The sequence below is a fragment of the Pteropus alecto genome, unplaced genomic scaffold (genome assembly GCF_000325575.1).
Source record: "Pteropus alecto unplaced genomic scaffold, ASM32557v1 scaffold121, whole genome shotgun sequence".
NCBI classification, from domain to species: domain Eukaryota; kingdom Metazoa; phylum Chordata; class Mammalia; order Chiroptera; family Pteropodidae; genus Pteropus; species Pteropus alecto.
The window spans coordinates 8,118,862-8,129,256 of NW_006434369.1; the positions used below are offsets into that span (position 1 = coordinate 8,118,862).

Here is a 10,395-nt window from a genome sequence, read left to right on the forward strand (position 1 = left end):
TATATCTGATAAGGAATTAATATAAGAGTATATAAATAACTACAAAATAATAGCAAAAAACTCCCCCAAACCCCCAAACATCCTCATGCATAATCAAATTCAAAAATGGGCAAAGCACTTGAATAGACATTTCTGCAAAGATGATATAGATACAAATGGCCAATAAGCACGTGATATGATTCTTGACATCTCTAGTCATTAGGGAAACACAAATCAAAACTATAATGAGTCTACGGCCATGCTACCCTGAACACGACCGATCCCGTCTGATCTCGGAAGCTAAGAAGGGTTGGGTTTGGTTAGTACTTGGATGGGAGACTGCCTAGGAAGACCAGGTGCTGTAGGTATAAAAAAATCATAAAAATAAAACATTGAACAGATTATACAGTGATATTAAAAAAAACACTACAGTGAACAGCACTTCACACCCATTAATTAAGATGACTATTATCAAAAAACAAAATAATAAATGTTGGCATGGATGTGGAGAAATTGCAACCTTCATATGCTGCTAGTAGGAATGTAAAATGGTACATCCACTGTAGAAAACAATTTAACAGGTCCTCAAAATACTAAACACAGAATTACCATGTGATCCAGCAATTTCACTTCTGAGTATATACCCAAAGGAATTGAAAGCAGGTACTCAAACAGAAACTTGTACATGAATGCTCACAGAAGCATAAACAATACAACAGAATATCATTTGGCCATAAAAGAGATTCTGACACATGCTACAACATTGATGAACCTTGAAGACATTATGCAAAGTGAAAGAAGCCAGACACAAAGGACAAATACTGTGTAAACCCACTTATAGAAGGTGCCTCGAATAGGCAAATTCAATGACACAGAAAGTAGAATAGTGATTATTAAGAATTGAGGGGAGAGGTGAATGGGGAGTTATTGTTCAATGGGTACAGTTTCTGTTTGTGGTGTTGAAAAAGCTCTGGAGTGGATAGTGGTGATGGTTTTACAACAATGTGAATATACTTAATGCACAGAACTATACACTTAAAATGGTTAAAATGGTCAATTTTATGTCATGTATATTTTACCACAGTAAAGAAAAAAAAAACCCGAAAAAAACCAAAAGATTCAGTAGGCCATCTGAGAAACAAAATATCTAATCCTGTTACTGTTGGGGGAGATTTGAACTTCGGTGTTATCCGATGGCAGGTGAGGGGCGGGGGGCGGGGGAAGGGTGGCAGATAACGGCGCAGAAGTGTAATTAGCATTTTTCCTCGGTTCTTCTTCATTGATACAGTGAAGAATCACAGGTCAATGAGATTTTGAAAAGATTTATTAAAAGTATATTTTAGAAAGGAGGCACATGGTTTTAGTGAAGAGAGCTGTAACAACAACAACCACCCAGAAGTGGGAATCTCTGAATTACATTTGGGCCATGATGGGTAGTTCCAAAGGTATTCTTAGGTGATTGGCAAGTGAGGCCATTTTGATTGACACTTGGCTGCTATATAACTCTTTGCCTAGTGTGCATGTGCATACCCAGAGTTCAGTCCGTTATAATTAGATTCATGAACTTCTATGTAGAAACATAGTATTATAATGAGGCTTAAATTGTGGGCAAATTAGAGTAGTATCTTCTGCGCAGGCGTCTGTAGCTAGATTAGACCAGCTAAGACTATGACCCTCCTGTCCTTTGTCTCTCGGGATTCTCTAACTATCAAGAGGATGTTCTTTGAGCGTCTCTAGGCTGGGTCTTTAGGCTGGGCGTCTATTCCTTTGTTCCCCCGTCACTCATATCTGACTAGCTACCTAACAGTTTTATTAATTCTGCTTACACATCTCTCAAATAGATGTACTTCTCTACCCTTCCTTATTCACCATCACATTAGCTAGTTTATTGCAATGGCCATGTGTTCATTTTTACTCTTTCTGATCTGTTTTCCATAAAACAGTCAGAAAGGCCCTTAAAAAGTATAAATCCAATTGGATCAAGCTTCTGCCTACTAAGTAAGTGCACCGAGGATTTTAAGCAAAGGAGTGCCATAACTAGATTTACATTATTAGGAAAGCATTGGCTTCTGTAGGGAAGTCACACTCGTAAGAAAACAAGAGAAGCAGTTCTCAAACTTCAGTGCCATCAGCTGGAAGATTTGTTAATACCCACATTGCTGGGCTCCACCCCCGGAGTTCCTGATTCAGTAGGGCTGAGATACTGGGAATTCGCATTTCTAACAAGCTCTCAGGTCATGTGATTGCTTTTACTGGGACCATACTTTGGGAACTGCTGCCCTAGAGGATATGAAGGGAGAACAAAGCTCTTGGTGGCCTGGCCCCACTATCTTAATTCTCACCCTTCTCTCTCTCATAGAGAATATTAGCCCACCATATCAAAATTCTTTGGTTATCTTACATGCTTCATGTTCTCCAGACCTTCAAACATGCAGTAGTATCTGACTGTCATTTCTACTTAAATGTCGTGACAGTATTTTATCAAATGCATTTTGATTTTGGAGATTTTAAAATGTAAAAAAAAAAAGTTCATTTTTAATTGTATCCCAATTTCAGAGATATTAAGGTCTTAGAACTGATTAAATATGCTGTGTCTGGGGAAACGTCCTCTATCCCCATAGACTGCTTACCATTGCACTTATTCTATTGTGAGTCTTTTCCTCTTAGACTAGTGGTTCTCTAAGGTCCCCAAGCTAGCTACAGCACCATTACCTAAGAACTTCTTAGAAATGCAAATTCTCAGACCCCAACCAGACCTACTGGATTAGAAACTGTGCAGATGGGGCCCAGCAACCTCTTTTTAACAAGTCTTCTGTGTTATTCTGATACACATCAAGTTTAAGAATCTCTCAATTTATAAGATTTGTGAAGGCAGGAACCATGCCTATCTCCTCACTATTGTGTCCCTTGTACTGGGAGTGGGAGGGGAAAAGGGTAGGGATAGTGCTTGGCATGGGTTAACAATCATTTAATGTTTGTAGAATAAATAAGTAAGTAAAGTATGTGACTTGTCCAAAGCCAAATAGCCAGTAAGTAAAAGTTTAGAGCTAAATTAACTCTTCCTGTCTTTGTTGCTCGGTTTATGGTATAAAGTTGGTAGGGCTATCTTAATCCATTCAACAAACTTTCGTTGAGAAATTACTATATACACAACATTTTTCAAAATTTGGCCCAATGTTCTAGTCTTGTTAATAATTTGTGAGGCATCAATGGATAATTTTTTAGGATAATCAGAATCCAAAAAGAACCGAGAAGAGTTGGATTTTATTAAACACCAGGGGGAGCCTTGTAAAGAAGTAGCAGACCATGCTGCAGGGCTAGCCAAGCCAGTATAAAGGCACTTGTTACTATTATAATTAATTTCTTAAGAATAAGTTTGTTCACAGTTGTCCATAGATTTTTCTATGGATAAACCCTTCTTCCCACTGGATTTTATTATCTGGATATTTTTATTCCCTAAACCTAATAAAATTACTCATAAAATAGCACCAAATATTTAAAAAACACATTTATGGAAAAAGCAATTTTCTAGTTTTCTGAAATAATAAAATTCAGTTAATCAAAAAATAAATGCATGGTAGCTAGGATTATTTATATATTATTTATATTTATATTATTTGCATAGTTATTTTAACTAAAGGAAAACAATAAAAGTTTAACAAAGCACATTGTCATTTCAGAATTTTGAATGGTTGTGTGGAGTTCAAGCCTTTTTATTTCAATAATTATTAGAATATTGATGCCATTATGATAAATCTTTGAGAGTATTTAAAGTGTATTCTAAAAAATATTAGGCACAGTAGTAGGAAACTACTCCCATGAGTTTTATTAGCTTACTTTAGGAAGGCAAAGGTCATTATTCCAGAGGAAACGAAGTTATGTGGAAGGCAGAACACATTGTTCAAGGCCAAATTCTGCCATCTACACATAGAGTCTCATTACAAAGGAAAAGCCTTCCTCAACCATTCAACTTTAATTTTACAATACTGCTTTAGTAGAAGTTCACACACTATTCTGCTTTATCAAAAGTGGATCTGATTCTGATAAAGTGCCAGTACTTTGCAGGTATTCAATAAGTAGTAAATGAATAAATCGAGTCAACCACGAGTTTCCCTTGAACTTCCCCAAATTTCTATCGATGCTCAAAGGGGAGAACCTACAATTGTTTTGTGTGGATTGGCTTCTGCTAAAGATAGATAATAAAAAGAGAATTTAAAGACAAATTTAAAGCTACGAAGCAATGACTTTCAAATTAAAGCCTAATGCCCAGCCAGTCATTCTGGAAATACTCCATCATTCAAGAAAAAAAAAATTCTCTAAACATTTTCAACTATAAGATTTTAATTTAAACTTAGACTGAGCACATGAATGAACTTATTAGTCAGGTAATTTAAGCAAGTTACTTAACCCATCTGTCAGTGTAAGAATGTCCAAATCTGTAATGAATTTTTATAAGATTTGATTTTAGCTATCTTGAACACAATGGCCAGGAAGCAAGATCTCAAATACTCCAGAAAATGGCCATTTGCAGCTTCTTTTATGCATTTGGAATTAAGGAGTGAACATAAGGAACGTTACATGAAGATGGGAGAAAGCAAGGTGGGGGACAGGGTTATAGGATAGTTAACAAAATTATGTGCTCTCTTGAGGGTGGTTATGTTTATTTCAAAGACGTGTTAACCTAGATACACAAAAACAATGGACAAGGCTTGCTTAAAACAAAAATAAACCTTTTACTATCGAAGTTATATGCCTGGGGTATGACTACCCACCATGACCTGCCTGGTTAGGAATTTATGTTCAGAACCCCTTTGTTGTCCACACATTCATGCCTCAGTTTCATAATTTTTGGAATAGGGATAGTAGTAGTACTTATATTGGAAGATTATTAAGAGAGTTATGCCTATCCAGAGCTTTGTGGTGTCTGGCAAATATTCACTGTTCAAGAAATGTTTACTATGTACAATTCTTTCCTTTGACGTTAATCTCCACCATCCTTTATAGGCAATTCCTAAATTCTAAAAAGCTCTGAAACCCTGAATTTGGTGGTACAACCTGAATTGACAAAAGCTGATCTAAGCTTTCTTGACACCTTCAGTGAAAATATTAATATGTTTTGCTGCAGAACTATTCATTTATTTACCTTTCTAAAATTCTAAATTCCAAGTCACTCTGGCTCCACAGGTTTCAAATAAACTATTGTGGGCCTCTTCCAACATGATGCCAAAGCCACGCAGAGAAAAATAAACCAGCTTTGGATTCACAGATACCTGGCTTTGAATCCAGACCTGGTCATTTACTTTTAATGTAGGGAGGAAGCAAGAGAACTAAAGTGTTAAATCAAGCTATATTCGGAGATTGCAATTAGCTAATCAACTCTATAGCCGGGCCACAAGAAACCTGCAGAACAAAGGAAGATTTCTGCTGGGATTGCTAACAAACCATTTCTCCACCCTGTGAAGGGAAAACAGAAAAACAATCTTTAAGTCTTGCCCTACACAAAATAAAATCATTCATTCCCTATGGCTAAAATTATGGGGAACCTATGGATCAAAGACTGGGAATTGCCAGCAGGCCTTTCATGCTGTATATTCTTACCTTTTTTGGCTACATACTTTTATCCTTTCTCACTGAATGTCCATATCAAAGGAAAATAGGTAAACAAAATCCTTAAACTGTAATTCATAGAAACTAAAAACAACTTATAAACTGGACACTCAGGGTTTTTTTTCTTGTCTTATCTTTTGTCTTGTCTTGGCTTTTATTTTCCTTGTCTTGGCTTTTTGTCTTTGCTTTTTCCCTTCGCTAATAAACTTTCCTTTGGACTAACTTTGGTGGGCATTCGAATTCTTTCTTGCTCTCAGCAAAGAACTCTTTTCTCTCTCAATGCAGGGTTTGAGTACCCCTGACACTCAGGGAATTTGCACTGCTTTGTATCACTTTGAGGCCTCGGAAAAAGCTACTTAGCTTCTCTGAAGGCTTACTTGGTTGACAGAGAACTTTATTACTGCACAGGATGTGAAATTCCTGCATGGCTCCCCCTCGCCCCCCAGCAAAAGTTTCTCTTCATTCACCTTTGCTGACAACCTCCCATTTTTGGAGACTGCTACAAGCCTGAATTGTTCAAAGCCACACTCCCACTGCATGCTTAGCTAGCTGTACCATAGGTAGATAGCATATAAGTTGAATGAAAACAGTTCTGTGGAATTCAGACAATTGGGAGAATGGTTCAGATGAAGAAATCATGTTGATTTGTTGTTGCTACTTGCCTTTCTCTGCACTTCTGATAGCCGCTAGCAATTGATGAGTTAAGTTCCCAAAGCAATACTGCCCCAAAGGTAAGAAAGGTATAAATGTGCAAAGGTATAAATGGCTGACAGTTTAAGTTGGTGATGATTTTACTTTACATATAAATTAGAAGGGGAAAAGGTGGAGTTTTACTTCACCATGTATTGTTGGCTGCAGAAAGCAGTGGCAGAAAATTGGAGGATGTGTAAGAGGTGAGATTCAAGGTTGACCCAGACTGATTTAATAAAGGAGATAGATTTAGACCTCAAATTCTTACTCCTGACTACACAGTAGACTCCTGACTACACAGTAGACTCACTGATTTAATAAAGGAGATAGATTTAGGCCTCAAATTCTTACTCCTGACTACACAGTAAAAAAAAAAAATGCCCGGATCCTCTGCAGATCAGTTGGGTCAGGAGAGGGGGCCCAGGCACCAATGTTTTAAAAATCTCTGGAGAGGGGGTCCAGGCACCAATGTTTTAAAAATCTCTCCAGGTAATTCTCTATTCAGGGCTGCCCTAGGTCAGTGAGTTGCCTTGGAGACACCTGGGAGCTTTAAAGATTGATGCCCAAGTCCTATCCCCAGAGATTCTGATCCATTCGACTTAGAATAATTGGCCTACAGTGTGATGGGGCATCAGAGTTTTTAAAAACTGCCCAAGTGATTGTAATAGAACCACTGCCTACCTGATCCAGGTTTTCTCCAAACTGTACCATATTCCTTTCTCTTTACAAATAGGTTTCCTGGAATTTTTATTAAGAATTTCATTTACCATAGCAATAATTCTCAGGTAATATAATTTAAGTTCTTATTTGGCTCGTTACTGAAAATTCACATTTTCAGGAAAAGATTCCATTTTTGAAGAACTTAAAATAGGTTGAGCATATTTTAGTGAAATTGAAAGCATAACTCACAGCCAATGAATTGATTACCTGGTTCAGTATTTTTCCTGTTGCAAAGAATCTCTATTATCAGGTGAATTATTACTCTGACACTGAAAAGCAATGGAATGAAGTGGGGAATATGAGCTATGTAGTACTAATGACTTTAAAAATGATTATTTATTTATTTATTTATTTATTTATTTATTTAGTATTAAGTTTATTGGGGTAACATTGGTTAATACAATTATATAATTTTCAGGTATACATTATAATTTGACAACTGTATATTCTATTGTGTGTTTACAACCCAAAGTCCAGTTTCCTTCAGCTACCATATATTGATCTGCGTTACCCACTTCACCCTTTTTACTCTGTATACCTCTCCCTTCATCCCTCACCCCCTACCCTCTGGTAACCACCAGTCCATTGTCCATGTCCCTGAGTCTCTGTTTGTCCTGTTCATTTGTTGCTTTTAGGTTTATATCCCACGTATAAGTGATATCATGTGATTTTCAACTTTTTCAGTCTGGCTTATTTCGCTTAGCATGATTATCTCGAGGTCCATCCATATTGTCACAAATGGCTGAGTAATATTCCATTGTATATATGTACCACAGCTTCTTTAGCCAATCATCTGTTGTAGGACACTTCGGTTGCTTCGATGTCCTGGCCACTGTGAATAATGCTGCTATGAACATCGGATATGGGTTTTCAAGTCTTTGGGATAAATACCCAGTAGAGGGATTGCTGGATTATATGGTAAATCAATTCTTAGTTAAAAATGATTATTTTTAATCAGTTTATGAAGTTGGTATCTATCACATACATGCTATATTTTCATATCCTACTGCTATGTGTTTGATATTTGAGGAATCTTTTATTTTTCACGAGCAGCCAAATAGTTTATCAATGACCCTGTTCTTATAACACTCTACCCAGCACCTGGGAATCTAGAATGGGTATGACAAGCCTGAGTTCTCATAGGAAAGCAGAGACTGAGCAGTGGAGACTAAATTCACAGCTAACAATCATGCTTCATCACACTTCTCATTATTCCTATACTTTGCTTTACATTCACTGTTGGCAGCCAGAAGGGCAGAGGGTACTTGCATTGCCCTGACCTTCAAGGGCTCCCCATTTCCCATGCGGTACCATTCAAACTCCTTACCTGGGCATTCATAGTCTTTTCCTGACTGACGCTCACCTCCCTATCAGTCTCTTCTTCTGCGCAGCCCTACCAGTCCACAGAGGGTGACTCACTGCTCTTCCAGGCCTCCGGGTCTCTGCACCTTTGCCCTTATCCACCTGGCATATTGCGATACCTTTCACAATCAAATACTATTCATAAAGCTTTAGGAAGCAGAACTCCCTCTCCTACCATGTTCTCAGGGTAGCTTAGTTTCTAAGTCCTAGATCAGCCATGTCATCATTGAAAGAGACTATTTCCTGGGTCAGGGGACAGAAAAGCAGCCCAAATTGTGTGTGTGTGTGTGTGTGGCGGGGGCGGGGGGGGGTGGAACTTAAAAATCTTATCCATCCCTCCACCCATCCATTCATTCATCCATTTAGCAAATACATCTTTAGTGTCTATGATTTTAAAGATATTATTGTAGCTATGGGAAATACAAGAGTCCTCTATTCTCATTTGGGCATTGAGGGGAATGAATGCGAAAAATGGATAATACACAAAACAAAAAAATTAAAAATATAATTTTTAAGAATACGGATGAAGAAAATAAAATAGTAATGGGAAGGGGCTTCTTTGTGGAGAGACGTTTGAGCTGAGAAACCTGAATAATGAGTCAGCTAAATTAAGATCTGGGCCAAGAAAGTTCTGGGATTGAGTCTACCACTTTTACAGAGGGCCAGGTTTGGACATCTACACATACCTTTCCTCTCTGGGCCAAATTCCTGAGTACACGGCTGAGGGGAGCTTCGGTACCACAGACATCTCTGTCACCTAACCATGGCTCTCCGCAGCTAGCTGGCTGGGCTACCCATGATCCTCCTCCCCAGGTGAGAGGAAATGAGGATGTGCTAACCCAGAGAGTCAGCAGGATGCTTCCTTCACTCCAAAACCTTCCCACGGGTATTGCGTGGGGCAGCACACTTGGTTGGTAGCCTGAAAACACCCATGCCACCAGGACCATACAGGCCACTCCCCCAAGGTGCATGACCTGTACCTGGGTAGGTGTGAAAGAAGCCCAATAACAAGGCTTTGCTCTTCTTCTTTTGAGTTTTCAGAGCACTTTTAGTCACTATGTTATTTAATTTTCTAAATGAACAGCTAGACCAGACTTGTTTAATCTCCATCTTGTGGAGGCCATGGAATAGATGAGTGAAGGAATTTCACGTCAGGCATGTCTGGCTCAGAATCTCGGTTCTGGAACTTCCTAGTGTAAGACTCTGGAGAAATTCCTTCCGCTCTTTGAAACTTGGCTTCCTGGTCAGTTAAATAGAGACAAACTATGCATCTCATAGATTACCGAGAAGTGTATAAAATGTTCAGAAAAATGCATGGCACGTAGTATGTGTCTGATGAAAGTATTTATTGCCACTGGATGAGCAAAAGTGCTGAATCTGAGGCACAAAGTGCTCAATCACTGACTTCACAGCCAGCATGTACCTGTGCAGGCTGGGCTTCTTCTCAGACCTCTCTCTGTTTCTCCTGAGGAGACAAACACTGTGCTGCATTCATTTGGCACTCCTTGACCCCCAAGCACACTGGATTGTATTCCCTTCTGGACCAATAAAGAACACCCAGTTATTATAGTTTTGTGGTAACAGGCGGGGCCTGTTAGCTCTCTTCATGTAAAACAACAATAGCAATCATTGAAAAATGGTTGGGTCAACGTCTTCTGCTGGTTTCTAGAGAGAATAAATTACCTCCAAATAGATTAGTGGTTGTGTCAAAATGCCAAATTAAGAACCATTAGGGACTTCTCTGTGGTCATTAATTAGGACCAGAAAGTACTCTTTGAAAGATTTGGTTTAGAAAAAATTCCCTTCATACCTGTAGTGTTTTCCTGACACAGAAAAATGAAAATTGCCAACACTGAGGCAGCTTGGCCAGGGGCAATAATTTAGGGAGACCTGAGACCTCCCTAGAGTCTTTCAAATTACAAAGTGGGGGACCAGTAACTACATCTAAGTTAGTCCTCTCTAAGCATTTCAATTAACCAAGATTTTAGCGAATTCTCCTAATGTCATTGGAAGCAGAACATTTCTGGTATGCCCTGG

General features: G+C 38.5%; 1 pseudogene; it reads left to right on the top strand.

Moving 5' to 3' along the window:
* The first annotated feature begins 228 nt into the window (after window positions 1-228).
* LOC112477749 lies at window positions 229-347 on the top strand (annotated as a pseudogene).
* The last annotated feature ends 10,048 nt before the right edge of the window (window positions 348-10,395 follow it).